The sequence below is a fragment of the Schistocerca nitens genome, chromosome 8, assembly GCF_023898315.1.
Source record: "Schistocerca nitens isolate TAMUIC-IGC-003100 chromosome 8, iqSchNite1.1, whole genome shotgun sequence".
Classification (NCBI taxonomy): Eukaryota; Metazoa; Arthropoda; class Insecta; order Orthoptera; family Acrididae; genus Schistocerca; species Schistocerca nitens.
In genome coordinates, this window is record NC_064621.1 from 444,020,710 (window position 1) to 444,037,858 (window position 17,149).

A 17,149-nucleotide genomic window follows, 5' to 3' on the forward strand; every position below is an offset into this window, starting at 1 on the left:
AAGTCGTGACCTTCGTCAGACCGAGAAACAACAAGGAACTGTGGCAACGATGGAAGAACTGACTGTGGTTGAGACTCAGTGAACTTACGCTTGTGTGGAAGATGAGGAAACCACTGCGGAAGAATCCCCCATGATTACCGGCGTCTCCGATGGCGCGCTCCTCCCTTGTGGGGGCCCTCTCTGAGGGCACTCCCGCCTTAGGTGATTGTTCACACCTCAGGTCACACCTCCCGACAAACGGACGGAGGGACCAATCGGCACTTTCGGAAGGTATCAGCTCGGGTAATCACCCCTCCCTGGGCCTGGCCGTTACCAGGGGGTACGTACGTGTCCTACCTGTCTACCCGGGGCGGGGAATTACGCGTTACCCCGTCACCGGCTACGCATGGAAGTGCGTGGGTCGGCCTTCAGACACGCACAGGGAGGAAGAAAGAGAAAGGGAAAGGAAAGAAGAGGTCTCAAACGCCGCAGCGGTGAAAAGGGTAGAGAGAAGAGGTAAGGAAAAGAGAAGGACAAAGGAAGGATGAAGACTTACAAGCAAGGAAGGCGAAGAATGTGGTACATTTACAAGCGTCCGTCTCCGGACGTAGGCACAAACCATACCCCCAGAGGGGGAGAAAGGGAAGGAAAGAGCCAGATGTGAGGGGGGGGGGGCGAAGATGGGGGATGGGGAAGGATGCGGAAAGGGAATGTATGCAGCCCGGTAAGGAAGGAAGGCCACATTAGCTTGGGGTCCCGTGCTCGCTACGCACGTATCCACAAAAGAGTTGTGGACCCCCTGGGGGGGCATATTAATTATTAGTATATATCATATCCCTGGCTATTCAGCTACTTGTGCATGTTTAGACAAATTTGCAGGTAGAAAAGTTATTTAAAAAGGTCATAATTTGTGCTGACTTCAACATAAATGTAAAAGCTGATGACAGGTTTGCGTTATCTACAAATGGCTTAACATTAAACTTTTGTGAGTACACTAGAATAACTGCATCTTCTGCAACATATGTAGAAATATAGTGAGCAGCATCAGATATGGTGCTACAGAAAAGTTCATCTTAGAATTAGGTGTATCTGACCATTCAGCTCTTTTTTATCTCATTGCCAAATTTACATAAAAACTGTAACAGTAGAACAAGTCAGGAACTTTAGACAACACAATGTAAATACATTTGTCTCAAGACTAAATGAAAGGTCCTCGCCATTTAGCAAGTGGTACTCAGTAAACACAAGCTGCAATGCCTTCATACGAAAATTCATGAGTGGTGTCAATGAATGCTTCTCCTTCATAACAGCACATGACAAAAACTGTAAAAAGAACTCATGGATAACTGAAGGTTTCAGGATCTCTAGTATTAGAAAGAGGAAACTGCACATGGAAGCAAAGAACAACCATGATGCAGAGTTTGTCAGCTATGTAAACAAATACAAAAGAATATTTGGTAGAGTAGTTAAACAGGAAAAACAAACGGCAAACAGTAAATACATATCAGATGGCACAAATAAATCAAAAGCTGTATGGCAGGTTGTCAGGACTGAAATAGGGGCTCAAAAAACAAAAAGTTTTAATCATAAATTAGAAATAGATGGCGAAACGATTACAAGCTCCAGACATATTTGCGAAGAAATCAACAGGTATTTCATAAATTCTAACAAAATTGGCGATTTTCCTCCTCCACACATGTCCCAATACAATGTGGCACAGAATTCAAATTCACTCATTATAGCGTCCCAAGGGCTATATTACGATGCAGCCAACGACGCAATTATGTGGCGATATTAACTTATGAAAAATTAGCGGAAGCGAAATACTCGCCCGCTATTAACATAATATTAATTTTTCTCCACAGCCCTACGAAGTTGCAGAAATACGTAGCTTTAAGATTCTAATTTTCAGTACCATAGCCGACAGCCAGAGCCAGGACTCCGACTACGTGGCAATGGTTAACGGAGGTAAGAAAAAATACTCTCGCGTGTGTGTGGGCCGCAATTGTAATTAATAACTAACGATCTTTTGCTTTAAAGTGAACTGACTAGCCGAGGAAATTAATATGAAAAGTTTATTAGATTGTTCAACTTATATGCTCATGTTTTAAGATTCAGTGAGTCTAACATTCATTAACGTAACAAATAATTTGAGATTAATATTGTTAAAAAGGAGAACGTCAGGAAAGCATTTAATCCTAAATCAAAATAAAATGAAATATCATTTTTATTAAGGCCCACCACGTAAGTCGGCAACAATCAAAAAATAATAATAACAATAATAATATATTAAATTACGACGGCCGACGGACGCGAGATCATGTATCCTGCTATGCAGTGGCTAAATTATAAAATCCTTAAAAAATATCAAATCTGTGGCTTGGTATGAAGTTCCAACAAAAATAATAAAGGCAGGATGTGATAATATTGCACCCCAACTCTGTCACATAATAAATAAATCGTTTGATGAGATCTGCTTTCCAGACAGACTGAAGTATATGGAATTCGACGTATCCACAAAAAGGGAAGACAAGAGGAGATAGGAATATGTCACCCAGTATCAATATTACCAATTATTTCTAAAACAATTGAGCGAGTAGTGTGTAACCTACTAGAAAAAAATATAACAAGAAACATAACATTATTCTTAATAATCAGTTTGGATTTGGGAAGGGCCAAAGCACTGTGCATGGTATTAACAAACTAATCACTAAAATAAGCAATAACAAGTAGAACATATCTGGTATCTTCTGTGACCTCAGTAAGGCATCTCATATGGTAAACCATAAGCAGCTGCTCCTCAAGTTAGTTTCCTATGGCTTCCATGAAAAATCTTTAAGTTGGTTCACATTGTATATCGAAAATAGGAAACAGAGGGTGGTTATATAACATAATGGCGAGAAAGCTTGCTCTAGTTGGGAGGAAATACAAGTAGTGGTGCTGCAGTGGTCCATACTAGGCCCATTACTATTTCTGTATTATATAAATGACATGCCAGGTAAGGTAACTTCAAGAACTAAAAAATTGGGTAAATAATAATGCTATGAAACTAAACCCAACAAAAACACCAATTGAGCACTTCAGGACCAAACAAACTGTTGAATATTTAACACAGTTAAGTTATGAAGGTAGAGAACTGATAACTGCAGAATCTGTTAAATTTCTGGGAGTGACCATAAACAAAAACTTATCATGGACTGATCATGTGGATTGCTTACTGAAGCAGCTCAATAGTTTTGTTTATGCAATGAGGATTCTAAATAAAGTAACTGACTTAGCTGTTAGAAAATTTGTGTATCATGCATATTTTATATCAATTGTAATATATGGCATAATATTTTGGGGAGTTCCAAAAGGAAGCCTCCTCAGACTGTTCAAGCTATAGAAAAAATGATCAGAGCTATGACTGGAACAGACAAGAGACAATCATGCAAACCTTTATTTGCAAGCCTTGACTTACTGACAATTCCTTCCATGTTTATATATGAAACATCTCTTTGAGTTAAAAAAAAACATCTTTTTGAGAGAAATTCATTTACATATGCTTATGAAACAAGACACAAACAAGATTACATGCTACCTTGCCACAAACTAACATTATTTGAAAATACTCCATATTACATGGCTTTGAAGCTTAGCAACAAAATACATTCAAAGTTGAACGACTGAAAGTTATAACCCAAAGGCGTAAACAATGAAAAATATTTAAAAAGCAAATGCTACTACAGTGTGAATGATTTTATAAACGAGAAAGACAATTAGGAGATTACATTTATTTGGTTTTCCTGTTTTTTTCTCCATTATGTTCTATGTGTATGTTTATGTTCCCTTTTAATGGGGATATATGTTCTTTTATGTTTGACCATACTTATAAACTATGTGTCATGTGAACTATGTATCTAAATATCTAGATACTACTTTTATGAAAGTGTGTGTTCTGTAAGGGATGTCCATATTTATAAACTAGAGAAACAAACATGAAAAGTACTTAAAAAGAATGATTTTAAACCACTGTGGAAATTTTAAGAAACAGGAAGAATCTAACACTTAATTATGTTTTTATGTTGTAATCTGCTTCTGGGAGCATCCATATGTTTTATTTTAATATATCTTATTTTAAGGTATACTTAGTTTGGCATAGAAGTATTCACTGACGAGTCACCAATGTTTCAGTCAAATGATTGTATCTAACATGTCTTGTGACAATAAAGATTCTATTCTGTTCTACTTAATGTTATTATATGTACTTGTTTAGATCTTCCTGAGGGTGTAGGTCTTTAATTTTGTTTGAGTCACATAAGGCTAAAAAGTAGCTCCCTTATGTGGTATTCTAACTATTGTAAATCGTCCTAAATATGTTAGGTGGCATTTGCGATTTCGTCTTTAAAATGGATGGCTTTGGATGGGTTCTTAAGAGTATCGTATACCCCCCCCCCCCCACACACACATGGAAATCTTGAGTATGTTTTAACTGCCGGCCGTTGTGACCCAGCGGTTCTAGGCGCTTCAGTCCAGAACCGCGCTGCTGCTATGGTCGCAGGTTCGAATCCTGCGTCGGGTATGGATGTCTGTGATGTTAGGCTAGTTAGGTTTAAATAGCTCTAAGTCTAGGGGACTGATGACCTCCGATGTTAAGTCCCATAGTGCTCAGAGCCATTTGAGTCTTTTTTTTACTTCTTATCATAGCATGTTTTCCTTAGGTGAGTGTTTTCGGTCTACATAGTAAGTGTTTATCTTATTTTCTCTTCCCTGGATTTTTCCTTCCTTGGGATTTGGGAAAGTTGGACTAGCCACTCGTTTCTTTCTGACTGTCTAAGCATTAATTCAGCTGGAGTGTACTGTGTAGAGGTATGTGACAAATTATTGATTTGTTCCAAAGGCCCAAGGTATTTAATCCAGCATGTTAGCTGATTAGAAATTTTGGTGCTAATCAATCCACTGCAGATCCAGTCACTGGTTTTGCCACAGATGAAATTAAAATTTACTTGATTTGTTGTTCTCGTAGAAATGCTTTCCAACTTACACTTGTAATGTTAGAACCCTGTCTGCCAGTAACGTGCCAGGCTTACCAATCTTTGTATATAATCATTCGTAACTCTTTTAGTGATAGGGAATGATGTGGCATTTTTTGATTTGTACAACCTGACACATTTAGAGACGATATCATAAAGGACAACCAAGTATTTTACTCCACCTTGGGCTTGAGGTAGAGGGCTGGAGATGTCAATCAACACATTTTGAAGTGGTTTAGATGGCAATATTGAATGTAGCTCCATTTGACAGCATTTCGTCGATGATTTAGTCTCCAGGCAGATCACACAAGTTCTAAAAATTGTTGCACTGTTCTAAATATATCTGGAAAGTAGCGAAAAAGATTGCAGTACCATTCTGCCCCCATGTATAATTAATATTAAACTAGGCTGACAGGCTATGAGAATACACACACACCAAGAAACAGATTGTGGATTTTTCTGTAGAATAATATATTGTTATGGATTCCGTAGTGATGTGATAGTTTGCCAACACGATTCTGTAGTAGTAACTGTTTAACTCTTTGCCACCACTAGTCAGTATCCTGGAGAGTTTCCACACTCCTACACATGCCTATGTAGTATTGCCTAAAGTTGATACCTTTGATGAGCAACATTCGGTAAACTGATGCTTGGGCAATTAACCCGGAAAATTCTGGAGGGCCTTGGTTAAGGTGGGATAAGGCATCTTCCACCACAATACTTACTCCACTAAAACGGCTTATTTGAAAGTTACACTCTTGTAAAAATGAAGACCAGCATGCAAAGTAGGCAAGTAATTGTTTGCAGCTTAGAACAAAACTGAGAGCCTGATGATCGCAGAAGGCAGTGACAGTATTACCATAAAACTAGTAATGGAACTTTTTAAAAGTGTAGACATTAGGTAATGTTTCTAATTCAGTGGCAGAATATTCTCTTTCACACTCTGAGAGAATATGGCTAGCAAATCCTATGAAACAAATTGTTACAGCTCTCAGAACTCAGGAGTTCCAATATGTCAGAATGACTGAGAGGTATGAGAGAGGGGTGACCCAGACTAAAGCATTCAGAGAACACCGGCAAGTGTGTCATTGACTTTATTGCATCGAGGGTACACAGCTGGTCTTTTAACTGATCCTGGTGATGGCGCTGCACAGCGTGCATGCATGGGTGAGCACCAATGCCAATGCAAAAATCTGTTGCATCGACGTCTGCCTGTCCAGCACTGCAGACGAACTGCTCCTACTCATACCAAGGCTAAGTGACTGCGGCGTGTGTTGGCTGCACCGGGAGCCCAGGACAAGGCTGACTGCTCCCTCGAGCGCAACTCGTGGATCCCCGGTACAGCACTGACGTGAAACACCCGTTTGCTCCTGCACCCAGGAGCAGAGCCATGCCCCGTGCCGCATTTACCGATCCGAGCCCAGCTGCCGTCGACCGCTTCGTTATGCTGCCCGCACAATCTGCTCAACCCACGATGCGACCGCTACGGTCGCAGGTTCCAATCCTGCCTCGGACATGGATGTGTGTGATGTCCTTAGGTTAGTTAGGTTTAAGTAGTTCTAAGTTCTAGGGGACTGATGACATCAGATGTTAAGTCCCATAATGCTCAGAGCCATTTGAACCATTTGAACACTTCCTCAGACTCATTGTGCTGCATCGACAACATACTCAATCTGTCCCCCAAAAATGGCGCACTTTTCTGGTTTTGGTACTGCTAGGACAATCCAGCGGCCCACTCCTGGAACATTTATGATTTACTCATTATCTCGTGGTATACGACATATGCTTTGGCAACCCCTGCCACATCCATATTAGCAACGTACGGGGATTCTTCATCTGAGCACCATATGCTTCTGCAGCGACCATAACAGCCTTAACGAAAATTGTCACTTCCTCTGTTGCCTTGCCCGAGAAGGGATCAATCAGTGCGACCACTGCCAGGTCATACAGGACAAAAGGTACTCCCAATCAAGACTTACTTTCCCATGACTCTGATTGCGACTGATCGTGACTCTCTTAAAGAGCCTCTAACTCGCGATTAAGTTCGAAATGTCACTCGCTGAGTTAATGTGGCAACTGCATCTGAGGTGGTAGCACATGTTTCCACCATTTTGCATACTCTGCTTCCACCTTAATGCAATTGTTTATAAAAGAAAAAACACAAATTCCCACTTAACCCGTCAAAAAAAAAATTAATTACTCTGGCGAATCATCGCTCATCTGCACCCAGTACAACTATTAGACAGATGACCAGTACGCCTACATACAGAACAAACATCTGCTGCAGCTCTGCTATACGCAACTCGCGCCCAAACAAACTGCAAAATGAACACCTCACTGGCACTGAATTAGCATGTCTACTATTACCTCTAAACAAAGATATGTCCACGGCTTCCTTTGGCTTCATAAAAGTAACTTTAAACGTCTTGCACCCTAGCTCACGCAACTAACTCTGACAACTAGAGCACACATCAAAAATCACAAAAATAAAACTCAGACTCATCGCACCACATGTGTTGAGCTGGTACCACCCAACATAGATCAAGGGCTGCTGACTCACTCACCACTCACCATAATCAACTCTCTCACCAAAATGTAGTGTTGGATGTGGAATGAACACTTTCCAACACAACATCTTATATTGGAAAGCAAATGATCACTTCCTGACACCACACTGTTACAACCCAATGCGCTCGTGGGTTATAATATGTCATAATGAGCGAGAGGTATGGTTTGGGAAAGAGGGATGACTCACGCCAAAGCATGCAGAGAAACATCGGCAAGTGTGTCACTATTGCATCGAAGGTACACAGCCGGCCTTTCACTGGTCCCTGTGACGGCGACGAGCGGCGTGCGTGTGGGTGTCAGCACCAATACCAATGCCGAAATCTGCTGCATCGGAGTCTGGCCGCCCAGCATTGCAGATGGAGCACTCCCACTCACGCCAGGACTAAGTGGCTGCTCCAAAAACCCGGGACACAGCTGGGTGCTCCCTCAAGCACAATTCGTGGAACCCAAGTAGAGCACCGAAGGGAAATAACCGTCGGCCGTCATTGCAGTGAGCCTTAGCAGCTCCGACAGTCCGCACAGGGCAGCTTGATCAGCGACTGCAGATAGCTCTGCATCCGGGGAACTGTGATATCGCGCCCTGTCCCTGCTTCTGCGGACGGCAACTTGCAGTCTGCGGGACTAGGTCACCCAGAGAGCGGAGGCCAGTAGCCCTCTCTCTCCTTGCACCAGTGCAGCTCCAAGGTGCAGTCCTTCCTGCCACAGCTATGACGCATCCATTCAGCTGAGGCTGGTGGCAGTTTGAGTGGGCCGGCTGGCTGCAGATATCCATCAGCAAAGGTCATCGTGATTGGCGTGCAACTTAAGCAGTCGTTCTCCCTGGCTCTAGATGCAGACAGAATTGTGTCATAACTGTCTGATTTGCCTCTGGGCTTCCTTATTTATACGTTTTCCCCCTACGCCTCCTCTCAAGGGGAGAAGTGAAATGTTCTTTAATAATTACAATGTCATCTTTCTTCAGCCTGATTCGGCGCCGAAACAAAGGTCAATAGGCGCTATTGTAACTGCAACGTATGGGTTCTTCACAGCAAGTCAGTACCCTGTGCTGCCCTGATTACTTCACGCTTGTATACAGTGCCCGCTGGGCTGTGCCTTTTCGCCTGAGAGCGGCGTTGTAAACCTGCCTTTCAGCATCGAATCCATAGATCCTGCATATCAGCAGGGGATTGTTCAAGCTGGTGGAGGCTCTGCAAGGGTGTGGGGCGTGTGGAGTTGGAGTGATATGGGACCCTCGATACGTCTAGATACGACTGACACGTGACGGGTACGTAAGCATCTTGTCTGATCGCTTGCATCCATTCATGTCCATTGTGCATTCCGACGGACTTGGGTAATTCCAGCAGGACAATGCGAGACCCCACACGTCCAGAATTGCTACAGAATGGCTCCAGCAACTCTCTTATGAGTTTAAACACAGATATGAACATTACTGAGCATATCTGCGATGTCTTGCAACGTGCTGTTCAGAAGAGATCTCCACCTGCTCGTACTCTTACGGATTTATGGACAGCCCTGCGAAATTCATGGAGTCAGTTCCCTCCAGCACTACTTTAGACATTACTCTAATTCAAGCCACGTCATGCTGTGGCACTTCTGCGTGCTCGCCGAGGCCCTACACAATACTAGCCAGGTGTACCAGTTTCTTTGGCTCTTTAGTGTACCTCCACGCAGATAACGATCGAATGTACATATCTGCCTAACCTCTTATGTTTTCCCTTCTGTATAGGAAGGGAGAAGCTAGTGTCACTAGAATCTTACGCATAAATGACGTCAAAATGACATAACACTCTGTGCCACCGCCAAATTGGCAGTTAATCCAATAAGCCGATAATGACTCTAGCTTTGCTAGCGCCACTCGCAACAATTTAAGCTGTGCTCTTACATGCCTGCCTAACCACACCCTCTGAAATCGCGACATATTCGGAAATAAACAAACATTCGTGACAAGCACTAATATAAATTTCATTACTGCTTGCTTTTCTTGCTGCAATTTAATCTTACGTTTTTAATCAGACTGGAGTCACAAAGCCGAACAAACTCACTCCTGAGAAAGACTGCTCTTACTCGTAAACAACATCGAACATTACAAAATATACTTCTGTTACTATAATAAGGGCGTCCCATAATCTGTTACAAACGCGAAAATGGAAAAAAGAATATAGTGGTATGCGAACCTACTTCCTTCGGCCCCGTTGCTTGACTTCCTTAACCAGTTATATTTTTCAAAATTTTATTTAACCCGGTAAAGTCTCACTAAAAGTTACGATACAATTTGTATGTGCTACAGCACCCAAACTAATTAAGATATTTACAGTATACTTGACTTATGTGACACACTACCTCAAAAAGTTTTTATGCCTGTCGGTTAGTTTCAACTTGTGGGCTTTAGTGGCAGTTTGTATTCAAGCTTTATCCACGCTCTGCGCAACATATCTGCAACAGTTGTGGCAGTAGCAGCAACGATTCGGTTCTTTAAATCACTGATGTGGTTGACAGGCGTTTGGTAGACTTTGTCCCTGACAGATGCCCATAGAAAGAAGTCTACAGAGAAGCCCACCGCTGTATTGCCAGGCGACCTAGAAGGCCAATGAACTGGACCACCCTGGCCAATCCAGCGATATGGAAACACCTGGTCTAGAACATCTCGCACAGTCTGAGCCCAGTGTGACGGTTCACCATCTCGTTGGAAAACGACTGTGTGTTGGCGGTCAGTCAGTTGTGGTAACGCAAACAGCTCCAGCATACCAAGGCAATTGCTAGAATTAATTTTTTTTTCCTGAGAAGAAATGGTGGCACAATGCAGTTAACCATCAAACAACACTTCACATTCTCTTTCGCGCTATTAAGTAGCTCTTCCGTCACAGAATGCGTACTGGTTGTTTCCTTATCCGAACAATGCGTTTGTCTCCCATACCACGCACATGGAATATTGTTTCGTCAGAAAATACTAGGGTCTTTAGAAAATTTCCATCCTCCGCTAAACGTTAAAGACCCACAGTGAATTACACTTTTAGTGACCTGTCGTTTAGTTTCAGTCCATGCAACAGTTGCAATCGATATGGATTCATCTGTCAGCGGACCTGGTGCGCGGTCCCCCTAGAGATTTGCAACTCATTCGATGCCGTCCAAAAACACTTCTGGGGTGAATGCTGAAAAGCCAAATGTAGCCGTTCTGTGTCGGCTTCAATTGTTCCAAGTCATCCAGTACGATGCTTCACATCAACGTTTCCTGTCTGCATAAAATTCTAGTGCCACTGGCGTATCTATTTCCATGACGGTGGGTGCTCCCTATACCATGTTTGGAAGCTATTTTGAACATATGTGTCCGATTTGGTCTGAATATACCATTCCACACATTGAGCCTTTTCTTGAACTGTTGTCATTATGCTTCATGCACGACAACCTACAAAACACAAAAAGCTTTGTAATTTTGTCTGTCACATAATTCAAATATGGTGTGAATATCTTAATTAGTTTGGGTGCTACAATACATTGAAGTTGTAATGTACCTTTTGAGACACTCTGTATATGAGAACTGGATATACGTCCTCGTCTGAGGTATCCCTGGAGTTGTATCATGAGGTATATTTCGGCTCTTTGTTGCGACTTCCCTCGCTTTGAAGGTAAGAAACTCGAAATTACAATAAATAACATAGAATGTGATTGAAGAATGAGAGAGATTTTTTGTTTTCGGTTTTTATTGTTTTTAACGATTTAAAAAAATTGTACAAAATACAGTTACATAAAACTTCCTGCAAAACTTGCTGCAAATGGGTAGGATCATAAAGTTTCAGATCGTTGAGATCGTGTAGTAGTATTCTAATCATTAGCTGATAAGGCATCAATACACCTTTTCTGTTAAAACCAGCTGCAAGGAAGAAAACAAAACAGCTTGTAGTTGTGTATACAATTTATATTTAAAATTATATGTAAGGAGAAAGAATATACATGGGAGAAACAATTCATCAAGTGCTTTAAATGCCTGGCTGTCAAAGTTAAAACTGACTGCAAGAAAGTAAAAGAAACTGCACATTTTTACAGCGCAGCCCTTTTCTTCTCAGTTTGTTTTAACAGAAAACCTGTACATTGTTGTTTAAACAAATGGCGTATGTTTGTCTGAATGTTTATTAGAATATCGTGTAAAAAATTGAAGATAGCTAAGAACAATTCGAGATTTTTCTAACAGTTCCCCTATTATATATATACACATATATATGAGGGTCATTCAATAATTAAAGAGACAAACTGGTCTTTGGAAAAAACTTTTATTAGGGCAAGTTTGGTGCTTTTATGGCTTTAAGGTGGCATCACTGGGGTGTATCAACATTGTTTTGTTTATAACGTCAAAAATACATTTCAAGATGGCGAGTTAGCTTGAAACGTCCACATTGGTTGAACAATGTTCTGTTATTCGTTTTTTACTTGCAGAAGAAGAGAAACCAGTGAATATATACTGTCGAACGTCTAAAGTTTATGGTGAAGGTTGTATGGATCGTGCAAATTTTTACAAGTGGGTAGAGCAGTTCAAAAATGGTCACGACTCAGTGACTGACGACCAGTTGCAGTTTCAACTACCTCGCTTGAAAGCCGAATTGATGACATTACTTATGCCGACCGCTTTGTGACTGTGGAAATGATAGTTGATAAGTTTCAAGTTAGTACTGGTACAGGTCACAAAATTATCTGTAACAAGCTGAAGTACCGCAGAACATGTGCAAGATGGATCGCAAAGGAGTTGACGCCGCTACACAAGAAAACAAGGTTGAGAGTGTGCACAGAGCTAAAGGAACATTATGAAATAGAAGGTGAGAACTACCTCAACAAAATTTTAACTTGTAATGAAACATGGGTTCACTATTATGAGCCAGAATCAAAAAGACAAAGCATGGAGTGGAAGCACACCAACACACCTGTCAAGAAAAAATTCAAAACCCAAGCATCAGTAGGGAAAGTCATGTTGACGGTGTTTTGGGATGCTGAAGGTGCAGTTTCTTGTGATTATCTTGAAGAACAGCGTACAATGAACAGCCAGTACTACTCGGACTTGCTTTTAAACAAGGTGAAGCCAGCCATGGAGAGAGAGGGACATCGTGGATCTCAGAGGAGAGGTGTGATTCTCCATCAAGAGAACGCACGTCCTCATATTGCTCAACTAACCTGTGAAACCATCGACAAATTGGGCTGGAAAGTACATTCTCATCCCCCTTACAGTTCTCATTTAGCACCTAGTGATTTTAATTTGTTTAGTCCACTGAAGGAGGCATTACGTAGGAAGAGGTTCCAGAACAACGAGGACGTGAAAAAGTTTGTGGGAAATTGGTTCAAACATCAAGATAAAGAGCTCTTTGCAGCCAGAAAAAAAGCTTGTAGCCCGTTGGAACAAGGGCATATATGTTCAAGGGGATTATGTTGAACACTTGAAAAAGTAATGTTATGTAAAAATAAACGCCTTTTTATAAACACCAATTTGTCTCTTCAATTACTGAATGACTGTCGTATATACACACATCAAAAATAGTTTTGCATCACCCCAGTTCCCAGAACTCCTGAAGGTAGACGTTGACTGTGGATATTGTATCACAGACACAGTCCCTTTAACTGTTTAGAGATGTCACTAGACCCGCCCAAAGTTGTAAACAACCTTGCATGAGCAGCGCTGTCACTAAGCCCACCCAAAGTTGTAAACAACCATGCATGAGCAGCGTCTATTAGACGGAGGGGGCCCGACAGCCGATCAGTTCGAACCATTCCACCAGGAAGACGGTACACGGCTCGTGTTGTCTGTAGTTCAACAATGCCTAGACGGTCAATACCGCGGTTCGATCGCGTCCGCATTGTTACTTTGTGCCAGGAAGGGCTCTCAACAAGGGAAGTGTCCAGATGTCTTGGAGTGAACCAAAACGATGTTGTTCTGACATGGAGGAGATACAGAGAGACAGGAACTGTCGATGACATGCCTCGCTCAGGCCACCCAAGGGCTACTACTGTAGTGGATGACCGCTACCCACGGATTATGGCTCGGAGGAACCCTGACAGCAACGCCACCATGTTGAATAATGCTTTTCGTGCAGCAAAAGGACGTCGTGCTATGGTTCAAACAGTGCGCAATAGGCTGCATGATGCGCGACTTCACTACCGACGTTTATGGCGAGGTCCATCTTTGCAACCACGACACCATGCAGCGCGGTAGAGATGGACCCAACAACATGCCGAATGGACCGCTCAGGATTGGCATCACGTTCTCTTCACCGATGAGTGTCGCATATGCCTTCAACGAGACTATCGTCAGTGACGTGTTTGGAGGCAACCCGGTCATACTGAACGGCTTAGACACACTGTCCTGCGAGTGCAGCAAGGTGGAGCTTCCCTGCTGTTTTCGGGTAGCACTATATGGGGCCGAAGTACGCCGCTGGTGGTCATGAAAGGCGCCGTAACGGCTGTATGATACGTGAATTCCATCCTCCATCCGACAGTGCAACCATATCGGCAGCATATTGGCGCGGCATTCGTCTTCATAGACGACAATTCGCGCCCCATCGTGCGCATCTTATGAATGACTCCCTTCAGGATAACGACATCGCTCGACTAGAGTGGCCAGCATGTTCTCCAGATACGAACCCTATCGAATATGACTGGGATAGGTTGAAAAGGGCTGTTCATGGACGACGTGACCCACCAACCACTCTGAGGGATCTACGCCTAATCGCCGTTGAGGAGTCGGGCAATTTGGACCAACAGTGCCTTGATGAACTTATGGATAGTGTGCCACGATGGATACAGGCATGCATCAATGCAAGAGGACGTGCTACTGGGTAGTAGAGGTACAGGTGTGTAGATCAATCTGGACCACCACCTCTGAAGGTCTCGCTGTATGGTGTTACAACATGCAATATGTGGTTTTCGTGAGCAGTAAAAAGGGCGGAAATGATGTTTACGTCGATCACTATTCCAATTTTCGAGCCTCCTTGTGGACACAAGGAGGGAAGATCAAAATGCTGTTCCATCCCTGTATACCATCTAATCAGAAATAGGATGAAGGTCTACAGACACCAAAACAAACTACAGCAGGACAGGATTCTGCCTTCATTTCTGGTTGTCTCCAGATGGAAACGACGACGTCCTCGGAACGAGGATGGAAAACTGAAGACTCAAACTACAAAGATTCAGGTGAGAGTAGACGGCATGCAAGTTCCTGTGTCTTCCAAGATTTTTAGAGCTCTATTCGGTATATGAACAATTGAACTTGATAGGATTGCTTCCTCGGTAGTTGCTTGTGAAAAAAGAGGAGGGGAACTTTTAAAAATGTATAACGAAAGTGTCCCTGATTCATTAAAACTAAAAAAGCGTTATTTAGCAACATATTCTAAAAAAATTATTTGGGATTTGGTGATTCTGCAGTAATTCTTTGTAGTTACTGCTGTAGAATGAAACATGAGATAAAACTGACTGAAGAGTTGGCCAAAGGCAAATGGCGCGAGCAGAGCTCGCTGCTCATAAAATGAGAGCTAAGAAGTTTTACAATATCATGAAAGAGAATGTGCCCAACAGCTTGTCTTTATGGGCTGGTTTACAGCAAGGTCAGCCCCTACCAAAACTCGCTGTTGGTGAGGCTTACTACGCACGGCAACTGTCCATATTATGCTTTCTGTATTACGGATACTGACAACAAGTCTCCAAACTTTTACTGCTGGACTGAAGACCAGGCTGGTAGAGGTTCAAATTTAGTAGCTTCATCCTTCATAGACGTTCTGAGTAAGAAAATATGTTATACAAATTTTAAAAAATATAGCCATGTCTGTTTAATAGAGTTTTAGGAAACAATTTGAAGTACATTGGTCAAGACTGTTTCGATATTTTTGCTAACAATGCTTCTCCAGTATAAAAATTGTGTAGCCTAAGTCTGCCCAAACATTTATTAGAGTTTTGTGCAAAAATTTGAAGCAAACCGGTCAAGAGCTTTTTTCGAAATTTTTTCTAATAACGCTTCATCTTTATATAGTGTTACAAATATATACATATTTATACCATGTATGTTTAAAACTATTTAGCCTATGTCTTTTAAACGTTTTACACACACACACACACACACACACACACACACACACATATATATATATATATATATATATATATATATATATATATATATATATATAATGTAGCCTATATCCCTCTGACCTTTCACTAGAGTAACATATAAATCGGCCAAGAACTGCTTTTTAAGACTTTTGGTAACAAATTTAAGCAACTTGTCTTTATATAGTAGTACAGACAGAGATTTTTGGTTTTTTGGATACTGTGTGGTAAGCATATCAACTCTGATAGTAAATTAGTTCCAACGTATTTGAATGTCTGACCTTACGAGGAAACAACTCATACCAGAGTAACAATTTGTCTAATGGTTTAAATACCCTCCTATTATAATTAAAATCGACTGTGCGAAAAAAAAACAACTAACCACAGTTTGTAAATAGTCATGAACTTAACAAGACAGTCGCATTTCAGTCTTTAATACGGGAATCTGTAAGAAATAGTCCACTGAGTAATTTATTGCGTGATAGACTTGTACAAATCACATGAAATTTTTTTGAGGATGAATGCATATTTCCCATAATAATTGTTAATTTGTTGTAGTTTTTGGTGCTGTGCAGTCTTCTTCATTCCTGTCCCTTTTTGAGAATGTGTTAAGTACTGTATGTTACTTTAACAGGCTGACGAAAGTTTTTTTTTCATGTTATGGTAAGGTTCTTTATCTGGGTGTAGAAGACTGATTAGTGTTATCGTGTTGGACTACATTCTTTGGTTATTTGAAATTTTATTGTGGTGGGTAACCATACGTTGATGGCACTACCACATACAAATTGCTGCTTTTCAGTGTCAATGAGATTGCAGGTGGTACACAATGGAGAATCTGCCCAATGAATCGATCGTGATCCAGAGATTTTTGGAATTTTTCTGTTGACAGCGTAGTACCACTTTGCCCTTAACATTGATAGGCAATAGCGGGTCGGGTCATGGCTAATCTTCCAAACTTTGTGCCAGTTAAAAGTCTTTATACATGTGCTCTATGACATCCCTACTTTTACTTTGCATCAAGTTCTTGCGCACTTCTTTTACACTGGCCATGTATTTTCAGGGTTTCTCATTTTAATATACACTCCTGGAAATTGAAATAAGAACACCGTGAATTCATTGTCCCAGGAAGGGGAAACTTTATTGACACATTCCTGGGGTCAGATACATCACATGATCACACTGACAGAACCACAGGCACATAGACACGGGCAACAGAGCATGCACAATGTCGGCACTAGTACAGTGTATATCCACCTTTCGTAGCAATGCAGGCTGCTATTCTCCCATGGAGACCATCGTAGAGATGCTGGATGTAGTCCTGTGGAACGGCTTGTCATGCCATTTCCACCTGGCGCCTCAGTTGGACCAGCGCTCGTGCTGGACGTGCAGACCGCGTGAGACGACGCTTCATCCAGTCCCAAACATGCTCAATGGGGGACAGATCCGGAGATCTTGCTGGCCAGGGTAGTTGACTTACACCTTCTAGAGCACGTTGGGTGGCACGGGATACATGC